Genomic DNA, 13,882 nt, shown 5'->3' on the forward strand with positions numbered 1-13,882 from the left:
GGATGGTCTCGATCTGCTGACCTCGTGATCCGCCCGTCTCGGCCTCCCAAAGTGCTGGGATTACAGGCTTGAGCCACCGCGCCCGGCCGCCCGGCAACTTTTAAGCTCTCATAATGCTGTGCTGGATTTGGAGCAGAAGCATGTGCTGTATGAAGGGTCTTAAGTTGGAGTTTCTGGACTATAAGCTTTTAGTTGCAGAAAACAGCCTGGGTGAGGGGTTGAGTTCAGGGCAAGAAAGGCTTTGAAAGGTCTGTGGGTTCTGATTTCCAGATGAATATTTAGTCTCTTCGTCTTTGATCTGTTTCCTCTGATTTGAGCCACTGTTGTCTTGAAAGTAAATAATAAATTTTACCCTGTCTTCCCTTCCCCACATCCCTTCCCAAGCAAACCTGGTAAGAGCTAGGTATTGACCACAGTTTGCAGGTGGTCTGTGGCACCGTCATTGCTCAGGTTCAAGATTTGTCCCTTGGGATCTCTAAGGAGATGAGAGAAGAGCCTGCCTATCTCTCCTTTCCTCTGCATCTCTTGGAAAATTTTCCATTCCTTAACCTGGTTCTTCACCTCGTTTCAATGAGGTAGCTCAGGGTCACTTATGGATGGCACACAAAGCAGTGATGTCAGTGGTCTGGTTGAGTCAGGAGAAAAATGAGCTTCCGTCCCGTGTCCAAGGAGTCCCGGTCTTTACTGTGAAATCTCCTTCAAGACCCCTGACAGCCTCCTTTAGAACCACACTTTGTTCCTCTTATAACGTAAAGATTAACATAGGGCCAGGGAGCCACCTGGAATCTATGCAAAATGTGGATACATTCATTTTGGAGGGAAAAGGTCAGGGCTCTTATTATTGTAAGACTCTGAAGGTTAAGAATCAGTGTCATTACAGAGAACTTAAAGTGGGCATCTGTGTAAGAGGTGTTCTGGTGCAGTGGAAGGAACATGGGCCCCAGGGCTGTCCTTGACACTGACCGGCCGGGTGGCCCTGGGCACATCTGTGATCTCTCTGGACCTCAGATTCTTCATCTGGAAAATGAGAGGTTTGGACAAGTGGTCTCTGAGGTCCCGCCCAGGACTTGAAAGCGTGAATGTCTGTGTGTTTGGGAATGTTAGTGACTACACAGTTTGTCTGCCTCTGTGTGTCAGGCTACAGTGTGCTCAGGTTCCCCATTTCGGGGCTTGTTCTGGCTGGGGCTGAATTTCCTGAAACGGAATCTTTGCTGAGTGGTTTAGTGGAGAAAACAGTTGGCAGGAGCCCACAAGTGCTCCCCTTCCCCCACTGCTACTCAGGGCATGACAGATGGCCTTGCTGAGAGAAGATGCTCTGGTCACATGAACCATCCTGGGGATTCACAATAATCCAAGGACAACTTTCCTGCTAGAAGCAGGACACAGTTAGTCGCCCGCTACTCTGTCCTTGGAGCTAAGCAAGGGGCATCCTGCTGTCTCAGAGCTTTGCTGCTGCTTTGATTTACACTTGCTTCCTGCTCACTTTTTTGAAACAACATAGGGCTTTTCCAGGTGAGGCTCAGGGTCACTTAGGCAACTTTAATTGTGTGCCTCATATATCCCCCTCACCAGCAGAATAACAGGAAGACATGTCCCCTATGTGGTCCACTATACTGTAAAAGTGAGACATATAAATTAGACATATTAAAAGCTGTGGATTGCATGTCCCTTTCCTTCCTAACTTCCCTAAAGTTTTTGCTCTCTGTAGGAAACTTGAAGGTTTTGATCTGAGAAGAAAGCATTTTCCCCTTAAGATTGGTTTTGGGAACCACTGTGGTCTAATGGAAGTAACACTGGCTTGGGAGTTAGATAGACTTGGATTTAAGCTACTTCTTGAGCACTTGACATTGGGCACGTGGCTAACCTCTTGGAGTTGCAGGAAATCTCATCTGTAAAATATGAACAACACAGAAATAAGCAATACTGTGTTAAGATGATATGAGCTATTATGTGTCATTATCTCACAGGCACTGGATTCAGTAAATGGCACTGTGCTTTTTTTCCTTTCTAAGGAGTAGGAGAAACTTCTTTCCATTCCTTGTTATTTTAGTTGCACACAGGACACGGCTGAATTTCCCTTTCTAAAGTGGTGCATGAGGATTTTAGGCAGCCCCGAGTAGCCCGCTCCTAAGCCAGCCAGGCATAGTTTTACTATTCCCACGGAAACAGGCAGATTTAATTCTGCTGAAGCCCCTGAAAGGGACTGAGCCCCACCAGCCCCTTCTAACTGTGCAAAAGCCTCTTGTGGAAACGGCCAGTGCGTCTTGCACACTCTAGACTCAGCCTTAACTCGAAGTGCTCGGTCCTCTGAAAAGTGCTGCCTCGTCCTATCTGTTACAGCCTTTGGCTTGATTGAATGGGACAGCTGGCCAGTTTTACGGCTCTGCTGGACTCTCAGTTGATAATTAAAATGCTTTTGCCCCAGGAGGAAGGCAATATATTTCTTCCCCTCCCTTCTCTGCTGCATTAGTCTGCTTTTTTTCACATCCTCTCCTGGCCTCCCTATGTCAACTTAGCTTTCTTTTTACACAGTGTCATTTAAGACTTTGGCGTATTCAGGGTGGATTGAAGAGATTTTGAGTTTTGTGATCTTGTTTTGGAAGGTAAATAGAGCATATTTGGCCATTTTTCATCTCTGTATAAGAGCTTTGTTTCTACAGCTACTGTCTAAATCTGGTTGTGTCCAGCACTTAGTAGGTCCTCAAGAAATGTTTATAGTTTTGATAATAACAGATTCTAGCACTGTCTTTCCCTTACATACCTCCTTCCCATGTAGACATTCTCCAAACAACACCATACCTCTTCTTCTTTAGAGCCCTCATTTAGGATATGAACCCTCTCTTCTTTTGGAGATGAGCCCATGTGAACTGTGGGTGAAACTGAATTTGAGTCCTACCTGGCTCTTACTTGCTAGCTAAGGACCTTGAACAAATGACATACCCTCTGTGGCTTAGCTTTTGCAGATATAAAGTGGGAATAATTATAATACCGCCGATCTCATCTTACGGCGTAGAAGTGAGGATTAAATAAGATCATCTAGGTGAAGTTCTTAGGAGTGCCTGGCACATCATAAGCACCCAATATATTGACCATTTTAATTGTAATTCCATCTGCTACCCTTATTCCCTTAGTATTTAGATCACAATTGGTGATTGTATTTTTGGGTGGTATTTTTTGTCTTGTACTTGCATTTTCGTTGTTTGAGTCGTAATCTTTCCAGTTGTACTGTAGAATTTAAAAAATTCAAAATGTAATGGATACACATGGGTAAAAATAGGACAAAACTGAAATACAAAGAAAAGTCTGTCTCCAGAAAAAGAGAAGAAAGAAAAGTCTGTCTCCTTCCCATCCTAAACCATAAGTTTACTTCTTAGAGGCAAATGCAATTAAGTTTTTTTTTGTCTCTGGTAACTTTTTGCTACGAAAACAGAAATCCCAATAGAATTCTTGACAGCAGAGGTGTTGCTGTTTTTCTTTCCTTCATCTTCCCTTGCTCCCCCCGTCTCCCTCTCCGCTCACATCATGCCTAGTATAGGACATCGCATGTAGCAGCCCAAGTGTTCGATGGCAGTTCCAGTGTGGCCAACCAAAAAAATCTTGTTTTGTTGGTTTTTTTTTTGTCCCTAGTTCCTTTCTGGATGGACTCAAACCCTTTTACTGAATGAGCTTTGTTTGTTCTCTTCAAGCCTTTGCATTTATATATCTATTTCATAAACTTTTCAGGGGCTTGGGACCCTAGAGGAAGGTGTTCCTTGGAGTAGTTTGTAAAGTCAAAAGCCCAATGTGTGTCTCTGGAATTGCCCAGCTGTGAAGGTACTGATTGTCCATCCATCCCTTGGAGCAGGTTTGGGAGTGGGGTCCATTGCAGCAGGGGGCATCAGGATGCTGGCAGTGACTGACCTTTTTTTTTTTTTTGAGACAGAGTCTTGTACTGTCACCTAAGCTGGTATGCAGTGGTGCCGTCTTGACTCGCTGCAACCTCCGCCTCTGAGGTTTTCAAGTGATTCTCCTGCCTCAGTCTCCTGAGTAGGTAGGATTACAGGTGCCCGCCACCATGCCCAGCTAGTTTTTTGTATTTTTAGTAGAGATGGGGTTTCACTCTGTTGGCCAGGCTGGTCTCGAACTCCTGACCTTGTGATCCGCCTGTCTTGGCCTCCCAAAGTGCTAGGATTACAGGTGTGAGCCACTGCACCTGGCCAGTGACTAATCTTATAGTTAAGACGTTTCTCTGCAAATGCTTGTGACTGCAGGCTGATGTGGGCTGATGAGGCAATGTAACAGGAAAAAGTATCATTGAAAAGGGGGAAAAAAAAAGAGTTATGCTAGATTCCAGTGTGCAGATACAACTGTTTTCATCTTTATATTTGGCTTTCCTGTTCTTATCTATATACCTCATTTCCTTCTGCCATTTAAGTCACGGTGTACGTGCCATCTGGACACTTAAAATTTTTTTGTTTGTTTGTTTCTGCATTCTGTTAACCTTCAGGGTCCAAGAGGAAGGAGGATACCTTAATCGGGGAGTACCAAGAAAAACCAAAAAACTAAAATAAAAACAATAAATAAGAGGAAGGAGGAAAGGACTGTGGTTAGGGAAAATAGCAATAGTTTTTGGATTCTGGTCATTCTTTTTTTTTTTTTTTTTGAGATGGAGTCTTGCTCTGTCGCCCAGGCTAGAGTGCAGTGGCGCAATCTTGGCTCACTGCAAGCTCCGCCTCCCGGGTTCACACCATTCTCCTACCTCAGCCTCCTGAGTAGCTGGGACTACAGGCGCCCGCCACTGCACCCGGCTAATTTTTTGTATTTTTTTTAGTAGAGATGGGGTTTCACCGTGGTCTCGATCTCCTGACCTCGTGATCCGCCCGCCTTGGCCTCCCAAAGTGCTGGGATTACAGGCGTGAGCCACCGCGCCCGGCGGATTCTGGTCATTCTTGACTTTCTTTTTTGCTTATTGATATGATTAGAGTTTACAGGAACCTTAGAGTTGTGACCCAGAGAAGCTGGGTGACTTGCCTAAGGTCATCCTGATACTCATGACAGTGTTCCTTCTTTTAGCCCTATAGTGGGACTCTGTTATTCTGCCAGGCTTTCCAGCTAGGACCAAAGTATTTTGGACAATAGTGGAAAGAGGATCTGCTGTACCCCATTCAAGGAACCAGGGGGACAACTTGCTTATACGGTCCCAAGATCAAAGTTAGAGGTGAAGTCAGTGTTTTTCCTGGTTACTAACATTTGGTATGTTATGTAGAAGGATAACAGTGTTCAGTATTCTTCTAGGTGGTACAATTTTTAGGAAGAAAAGAATAATAAAAACATTTTTTATTTCTTTTTTTTTTTTGAGACGGAGTCTCACTCTGTCACCCGGGCTGGAGTGCAGTGGCCGGATCTCAGCTCACTGCAAGCTCTGCCTCCCGGTTTTATGCCATTCTCCTGCCTCAGTCTCCTGAGTAGCTGGGACTACAGGCACCCGCCACCTCGCCCGGCTAGTTTTTTGTATTTTTTTTAGTAGAGACGGGGTTTCACCGTGTTAGCCAGGATGGTCTCGATCTCCTGACCTCGTGATCCGCCCATCTCAGCCTCCCAAAGTGCTGGGATTACAGGCTTGAGCCACCGCGCCTGGCCTCATTTTTTATTTCTTAAGCAGTGGACTCCTGGCACCCTGTGCTTAGAGATGGGAATCCCTGCTTAGAGATAGATGGGAATCCTGGAGTGGATTGTTAATAATCTCACTACAGTTGGCACAGTTGTGTGATAGAGAGTTGTTTTCCTCTCTCCCCTGCCTTAGGAGACCTGCTCTTACTAAGTATTTGGATTAAATTAATAATAAAATAGCTTGCTTTGCCCAAATGCACAGCTGCTAGTGACAAGGTGAGACGCCACATCACGTCCCATGGATGGCAATGGAAAATCAACTAAGGACTTAAAATTTTCTCACATAAACTTCAGATGATTTAAGATTATTAGTGTAACCTGACATTATCTGATACTCTCCTTGGCTTATTATTCATGGTGACAGTAATACGTGGCCCTCATGTCCTTCATCCCCCAGATAGTCCTAGAGGTAGGAGAAAGAGTATGGTAGGCTCCTCTTCTCTGCCGTTTCACTCGCCCTGTTTTTAGTTACTCGTAGTCAGCTGTGAGCCAGAAATATTACATGGAACATTCTAGAAATAACGATTCATAAGTTTTAAATTGCATACCATTCTGAGTAGCGTGATGACGTCTCATGCCTTCCCACCCCATCCTGCCTGGGATGTGAATCACACCCTGTCCAGCATGTCCACGCTGGGCATCCTATGTGCCCATTAGTCATCCATATGGTCTGTCCTGACATCCAACCATTGACATTGTCACAACGCAATGATCCAGGGTCATCCAAAGCAGACGATCCTCTGACTACACATCAGAAGGTCGGAAGTAGCAAACACTGTGTCACTGTGTCACAATGCCTGTATCATCTACCTCACTTCACCTCATCACATACGCATTTTTTCATCTTATAACCTCACAAGAAGAGCGAATACAGTACAATAAGAAAAGGAAAACAAGAAGTCAGGAAAAACACTGACTTCACCCCAAACTTTGACCTTGAAAGTTTTGACTCTTTGAGAGTTTCAGAGAGAGAGAGAGAGAGAGAGAGAGAGAGAGAAACCACATTAATAAAGCTTTTCTTATAGTTGTTCTATTTTATTGTTAGTGTTAATCTCTTACTGTGCCTAATTTATAAATTAAACTTTATCATAGATATGAATGTATAGGAAAAAACAGTATATACAGTATATACGTATTTTATCCATGGATTGGGGCATCCACTGGGGATCCTGGAATGTGTCCCCTGAAGATAAGGAGGGACTGCTCTAATCATACTTTGTATTTGGTCCTTTAGAATTTTATTTGAAACAGTATCTACCTGAGGTGCTCCAGGAAGAGGTGGTAGTATCCCCATTTTATAACAGAGGAAGCTGAGGCTCAGGGAGGTTTAACAATGTCTTGCCCAAGAACACATAGCTAGAGAATGATAGGGCCTGGACTCAAATACCAGGCTCTTGAATGCTTGTGTGGTTTTCTTTCTGCTCTGCTCGTTGGGAACAGACTGCAATAGGAGATCCTCCTCTAGCACCTTGTTCTGCAGGACAGACCCTGTGACTCACCAGAGGGTGCAGCGGGGCTAGACCTGGACATTAAACCTGGTCTTGGGGCCTTTGTGGGGTAGATCATCCCCACATTTGGAACTATAGGTAGGGGATCCTTCACTTCTCCAACCCAGGGCCTCTGGCACTTCCAAACCTAGTGAAACTAAAATGCACAAGACCTGAGACCTCATTTCTCTTTTCCCCAGGGCCCCTCCAAAAGCACAATTTGAACCTCAGCCATCCTTCTGTAGCCTCAGCTTTGCTGCTTGCTGCTGCTTTTTTTTTTTTTTTTTTGGGGGGGGGGGAATCTCCCTCTATCACCCAGGCTGGAGTACAGTGGCCTCTACCTCCCGGGTTCAAGCAATTCTCCTGCCTCAGCCTCCTGAGTAGCTGGGATTACTGGCACCTGCCACCTCACCTGGCTAATTTTTGTATTTTCAGTAGAGATGGGGTTTTACCATATTGGCCAGGCTGGTCTTGAACTCCAGACCTCAAGTGATCTGCCCACCTCAGCCTCCCAAAGTGCTGGGTTTACAGACGTGAGCCACCGTGCCCGGCTTCAGCTTTGCTTCTTGTTAGTGTTTGTCCTGAACCAAAATTGTGCTTGCATACAGCTCCCCAGAAGTTGGGCCATCACAGAAGCTTCCACATTATTGGGCTCTTGTTCTTACTTGTGTTTGTGTTGTGTTTTTTTATTTTATTTTATTTTATTTACTTTATTATTTTTTCTTTTGAGATGGAGTTTTGCTCTTGTTTCCCAGGCTGGAGTGCAGTGGTGCGACCTTGGCTCTCTGCAGCCTCCATCTCCCAGGTTCAAGTGATTCTCCTGCCTCAGCCTCCGAAGTACCTGGGATTACAGGCATGCCCCACCATGCCTGGCTAATTTTGTATTTTTAGTGGAGACATAATTTCACTGTGTTGGTCAGGCTGGTCTTAAACTCCTGACTTCAGGTTATCTGCCTGCCTCGGCCTCCAAAAGCACTGGGATTACAGGCGTGAGCCACCGTGCCTGGCCGTGGTTTTGTTTTTGTTTAAACAAAAGAAGTATATATAGATTTCAGATACATTCACAGACGATTGTTTATGGAATTTAAAAAATTTTAACTAGAAAAGTAATATAAACATTCAAAAAGGGTTTAGCCACATCTGTTCATTGCAGAGCCCTGTGTGGTTATTCACATGCCATGTCTTTCAGCTCTGTGTAGTCTGGGAGGTGAATGGGCCCTTCTGGGGAGTGTCTTTGCAGCTGATTTTATGGCCAAATGGACCGTGCGCGAGCAAGAGGGCAGTTCCGTTCCTCATGGAGGAGTGCTGAGCAGGCTTTGTGGTGCCCACGTAACACTTTTAGATGAATATTATGAAAGACAAATGTGACTTCACTGTTCATTCCTTGATGCTCCAATTTGGATTGATGGCTGGTGGAATAACACCTGGACTATCAATAAGCGAAGCCTCCTGGCTATATCCTTCTCCCACCTCACAAAGAGAATTTTGACTTCGCTGCTCCTGAACTTTAGAACTTTGTGGTGGGAGGAAGGGGAGGGGAGAAAGAGTAGAATCCTTCAGGCGCTCTTTTGGGAGGAATTTTGAGCAGGAAATGAGGGAGCTTCTTTGTGTAAGGACAGTGGATGGAATTAAAAGGGGTATTTGAGGAAGCGTTGCTGTGGATCATAGAAATCCTTTGGATGCTCAAGAAAGATAAGAGTCAGACTAATTTGAATTTACTTCAGGATGCTGTCTTCCTTCCCACCTTACCCTTATTTGGGCACAGTACTGTCCTGGGATTCTAACATGTGAGTCTGTGGCTTTATATGCTTGACTCTAGTTGCATGGACCATGAATCTGGCCAATTTTAGGTTTCTTACAATCATTTTGGTGCTTGATTTGATGTGTAGTATATTGATGGAAAAACTGGATAATGCCCGTCCAGGAAGAGTAAAAGTGACCCCACTCAGGAAAAAGAAGATATTCTAAGACTTTTCCTCACATGGACGTTCACTGAAGGCAGAGAATAAGGCATTTGAGCATTTTCCCAGCAGTTTCTGGGTGTGCCTGTTATGCCCACCTTCCAGGTAGCAGGGAAGGAAAGAAAGGACCAGCTTTCACCTGGAAACTGAGGTATAACATCTTGAGAATTTGTATGGTTTTGAATTTTCCCTACCATGGTGAGATCCTCAGCTCTGTCTCATGGGGAACAGAATTGTAGAGTAATTTTCGGAGGTGGACTAGGAAGATGCTAGGAAGTCTCATCTTCCCCATCCAATGGACATGGAGGTGGGAGGAAGGAATTACAAAAGCATCCATATCATAGAATGCAAGACAGTGAGTCAGAGCAAAGCTAGTCTTGGCCTGAGGAGGTACTTGAGGTTGGTTCCTCCCTGCTCTTACATGGAGAGGTTGAAAAGTGATTCATCGGACACTTTAATTGGTGTTTCATAGCTTTCCAGGGCTATTAAGGACTTGTGGTTCAAAATGGCAACTCCCGGTGTTTTGAGCCTTTGTGGTTGGGACTTCCTTGCCTGCAGGGCAAGGGATGAAGGTGGTATCTGTGGTGGGTTGTACCACTTCCTCCTCTGCCCTCAAATCCGTTCTCCTCTGTGATGCCTGGGGTGAAGTCCAGGTCTCAGAGCCTGGAATGTTTTCTTTGTGTGTAGATTATGATTCTCAACCAATTTGGGTAGTTTTATTACCCAAAATGTCCTCATAAGAAAATGATGTGCCTGCTATTGTATACATGCTGTAGGAAATATGAACAATTTAGTATATGCATAACATAGAGGTCACTTCCACTGCATTCTTTCCATCCTTAAGAGTCATACTATGTAAAGACATCCCAAACAACCAGAACAGTGTGATGCAGTAGGGGACTGCGTGTCAAGATACATCAGATGGGGTCTGGAGAAGGCAGAATTCCCTGGGAGGCCTTGCTGGAACAATTAGGCTTTAAAGAATGGGTAGGATTCAAGAGTTGGTAATAGGGCAGGTAGGCCGTAGCTATGACCTCCCAGGGAAGGCAGCCTGCCCCAGCTCAGACAGAACCAAGTGTTCATTGATGCTGCATCCCATCACCTGGGTTCTTTAGGCAATTCCCAGACCTGGAATGTTGACTAGGAAAGCCATGCTCCCAAGAAGTTGAGTCTTCTATGTAGAAACAGCTCCTCTTTCTAAGTGGCCAGAGAGCCTAGCTGGTACAGTTGTGGGCTCTGAATCAGGCAGACCTGGCTTTGGGCAAAGTCCTCGACCCTGAACTGATTTCCTCCTCTGTAAAATGGAGATAATTCTAGTATTTCCTCATGGTATTGTAATGAGGATTAAATGAAGTTATGTGTGTAAGCCCTTAGCATAATGCCTGGCATGAAGTAAATGCTCAGTAAAAGGTATTTTTTCCTTTTCAAAAAATTCAAGAGCAGCAGCAGATATGAGGCTAGACTCACAGTGTTTCCATTACTATTTCTTCAGAGCAAACCGCCCCAAACAAGAACCTTTTTATTAAGCTCATGGAGACTTGGGTCAGGAATTTGGAAAGAGCTCATTAGGGATGGCTTATCAATGTCTGGGGCCTCACCTGGGAAGACTCGAAGGCTGGGGGAAGCTGCAGATGGAGCAGGAACCATCTGAAGGTTGTTCACCCACATGCTCAGTGCCTGAGCTGGGAGGAGCTGGAGGCCAGGACTGCTGATGAGGGTGCCCATGTGCAATCCATCCATGAGCATGACTCTCTGAGGGCTCTTGGCCTTACGTGGTGGCTCAAAGCTACAGGCCCGAGTGTTCCAGTGAACCTGGGGAAACTGTAGCATCTTTTCTGATCTAGCTTGGAAGTCAGGCATTGTCATTCCTTCTGCATTCTGTTAGTTAAAGTGAGTCTCAAGACCACCCAGCTTCAAGTAGAGAGGACATAGACCCACCTCCCAGCTTCAAGTAGAGAGGACATAGACCCACTTCTCAATGGGAAAAGTGTCAAGATCACACTGGGGAAAAGCACAGAGGATGGGAGATGATGGACCACTTTGAAAATGCAACCTTCCATGCCTGCTAAGGGAACTCTGCTAGCAGAGCTTGGGGATACAAGGCCCTGGAGAGCCTGTGCGGCAGCTGCATCCCATGACCATATGCCAAGAAAGAACTGCTTTCTGTTGACAAAACCATCAAGCATCTGATAGACTTCCTCTTTTTTGGTTATTTTATCTGGTATGTAGCTGGGTTCTTCAGAGGCTTGACGGAGATCTGGCAGCTCTTCTCAGTCAGTTTGAGCTGGGACGATGGGAAAATTCAGGGCAGGCAGGTGTTTAAGGAGATGTTCTTTAGTAAGGAAAGTGGCTGCACAAAAGCCTCTCACTTTCTGTTTCCTGCTGGTGATCTCTGTCTGGATGAGATGAGGAATGGAGTCCCAGCTGTGTTTTCCGGGCTTAATTTGCACAAGATGACAAGGGCTGTAGGTGTCCAAGTTGACGCCTTTTGAAGCAGTTATATTTTAGGATGTTAGAGAGAGCTAGGTGTCCTGCAGACGCATGTAGGAGGTTTGGTCAGGGAGACAGTGCTTATTCTTCTGTTTTAATCATGAGAACCTTTCACTCAGCAGCATGGGAGATGTGGGAAGTGGGTATGGCCTCCAAGAAAGAGATGAAAGTGAAGTTCCCATAGAAAATTGGAGCTGGTTAAAGGAGACATTTTTCAAGGCTGATGAATTGTGCTGTGCCTACAGGAGGCCTATAAATATATTAGTTCCCTGTCATGTCTCCTTCTATCCTCCAGCCCAACAAGGCAGCAGAAATCCACACCTCATGCTGTTAAGTCATGTGGGAGGCACGGATGTGGGCAGATTACGAGGAAGGTTGGTGCTTTGGGTTGTTTCTCAAGTGCTGGTCCACATGAATACATCTGATTTTTTCCCTTGTTCCCCAGGAAACATATTCATGTTATGGGCAGCCAGAGTTTGGGAGTGGCCTGGAACCCTGGACACCCTCCAGGTTCAGACTATCACCCCAGTATCCCAATCCTGTTAACTAACCAGCCTGTCTGAAAACTTTGCGTAAGGCCTGGGTGCCTGTCTGAAGGATCAAGACACTAGCCAGCTCCAGAAAGCTCATCTATCCATTCTGTCTTCTCTGACGTCATTCCTAGCTTGTGCCATTCCCTGAGTTCCTCGCTGCAGGTCGTTGACTGACATTGTAAAGTGTATTGCACTGAAATCCGGGGGCTTGCCAGAGATGTCCCAGATGAATGCAGGACTGAGCCACATTGGCAAAGAGTAGCTGTTCTCAGCATGCCAGAACTATGGAACTGCATCTATCTGGTCTAGTCAGTAGCAGTCAGTAATATGTGAGTTGGTGGCTACAACTGAAAATGAAGGAACCCTGTTTCTAAGTGTTTGGGGCTGCAGAAGAATGGGAAGCTTCAGTTCCTGTTGGAAGGGAAGAGTGGGTGGGTGAATGTTAGCCTAGAGGTAGGAGGAGTGGGACCACTAAACCCCCCTGAACTCACTGAATGCTAGTATATTCCTGTAAGATTGGTGACATACAGGGACTTAGCTAGATCAAATAAGTGATGTGATGCCAGAGAGATTTCTTAGGACTCATGGACCACTCTTTCTCCATGTATGTGAAATTAATTACTCTGTCTGATTGTCCCATCCTTCCCATCCCCAGTACTTGAGTTTGTCGTTCACCATTGTCCCCTGGACAATTGTAATAGGTTATTTACTGTGCCTCATTGCCAGTCTGTTGCTTTTTCAGTTGAATTTGTCTCACTGCAACCGTAGTTGTTTTGCTGAAATTCAAATCTTGTCACAACACTTTTCTGCTTAAAAACTACTTGTGACTCCAGGGTCATTTCCAAGCTCCTTGGCAGGGTCTGCAGTCTTCCAGTCCTGCCCAAGCCCTTCACTGCAGCTCCTTCTTCTCCCCTTCCTCCTCATGAAAGTTCTGCTCCAGCTACAAGGGACTATTTCTTAGATATGTCAAGGCCCCTCAGCCCTCTTGGACCTGGGCTCACATTATTCCCTCTGCTGGGAGTGGCTTTCTCCTGATTCTCCCCCTGGACCAAACCCTCTCCTCTCGTTACAGCACAGAGAGCAGCTTTTTATTCGTGAGCCCCTTCTAAGGAACCCCTTCCTCTGTACATGCTTGTTTCAGGCATCCTCCGTGTTAGGTGTTCAAACAAGATGGCTGGACGGGGTAGAGTAAGGCATCTTCAAGAGCGTGAGAGCCAATGGTCCCCACTTTACCACTTTCTGGCTGGGTAGCTCAGGGGAATATCCTCACTTCTCAACCACAACTTCTTCATCTGTAAATAGAGATTAAAACAGTACGTATCTATAAATAGAAATTAAAACAGTACATATGTTTTCATATAAGATACTGCATGTAAAATGCTTAGCACGGTGCCTGCCATGTGGTAAGTGCTCTGTAAATGCTAGCAATGATGATGGCAGTGTTATAGGTATAGGCTTACGGCCAGTATGAGATGTGAGAATGAGAGAAGTGTGGTGGCTCATGCCTGTAATCCCTGCACTTTGGGAGGCCAAGGACGGTGGATCACCTGAGGTCAGGAGTTCAAGACCAGCCTGGCCAACATGACGAAACCCCGTCTCTGCTAAAAACACAAAAATTAGCTGGGTGTGGTGGCGCATGCCTGTAATCCCAGCTACTCAGGAGGCTGAAGCATGAGAATTGCTTGAACCCGGGAGGCAGAGTTGCAGTGAGCAGAGATCGCGCTATTGCACTCCAACCTGGGTGACAAAGGGGGACTCCATC

At 45.5% G+C, this 13,882-nt stretch overlaps 1 protein-coding gene across 3 annotated transcripts in view; it reads left to right on the forward strand.

Annotated features, from left to right (window-relative positions):
* Positions 1-13,882, forward strand: part of MAP3K9 (mitogen-activated protein kinase kinase kinase 9) — a 77,546-nt gene that overhangs the window by 16,585 nt on the left and 47,079 nt on the right. Inside the window, exon 1 of one of the 3 annotated variants that reach the window (XM_011949642.1) lies at positions 8,702-8,923. The exons of the other annotated variants lie outside the window; for them this stretch is intronic. The gene's annotated coding sequence lies outside the window, so the exon portion shown is untranslated. Of the gene's footprint in view, positions 1-8,701; positions 8,924-13,882 lie in introns of those variants that run through there. 3 annotated transcript variants of the gene reach the window in all.

This window comes from Colobus angolensis, unplaced genomic scaffold (assembly GCF_000951035.1).
Source record: "Colobus angolensis palliatus isolate OR3802 unplaced genomic scaffold, Cang.pa_1.0 Scaffold3, whole genome shotgun sequence".
Classification (NCBI taxonomy): Eukaryota; Metazoa; Chordata; class Mammalia; order Primates; family Cercopithecidae; genus Colobus; species Colobus angolensis.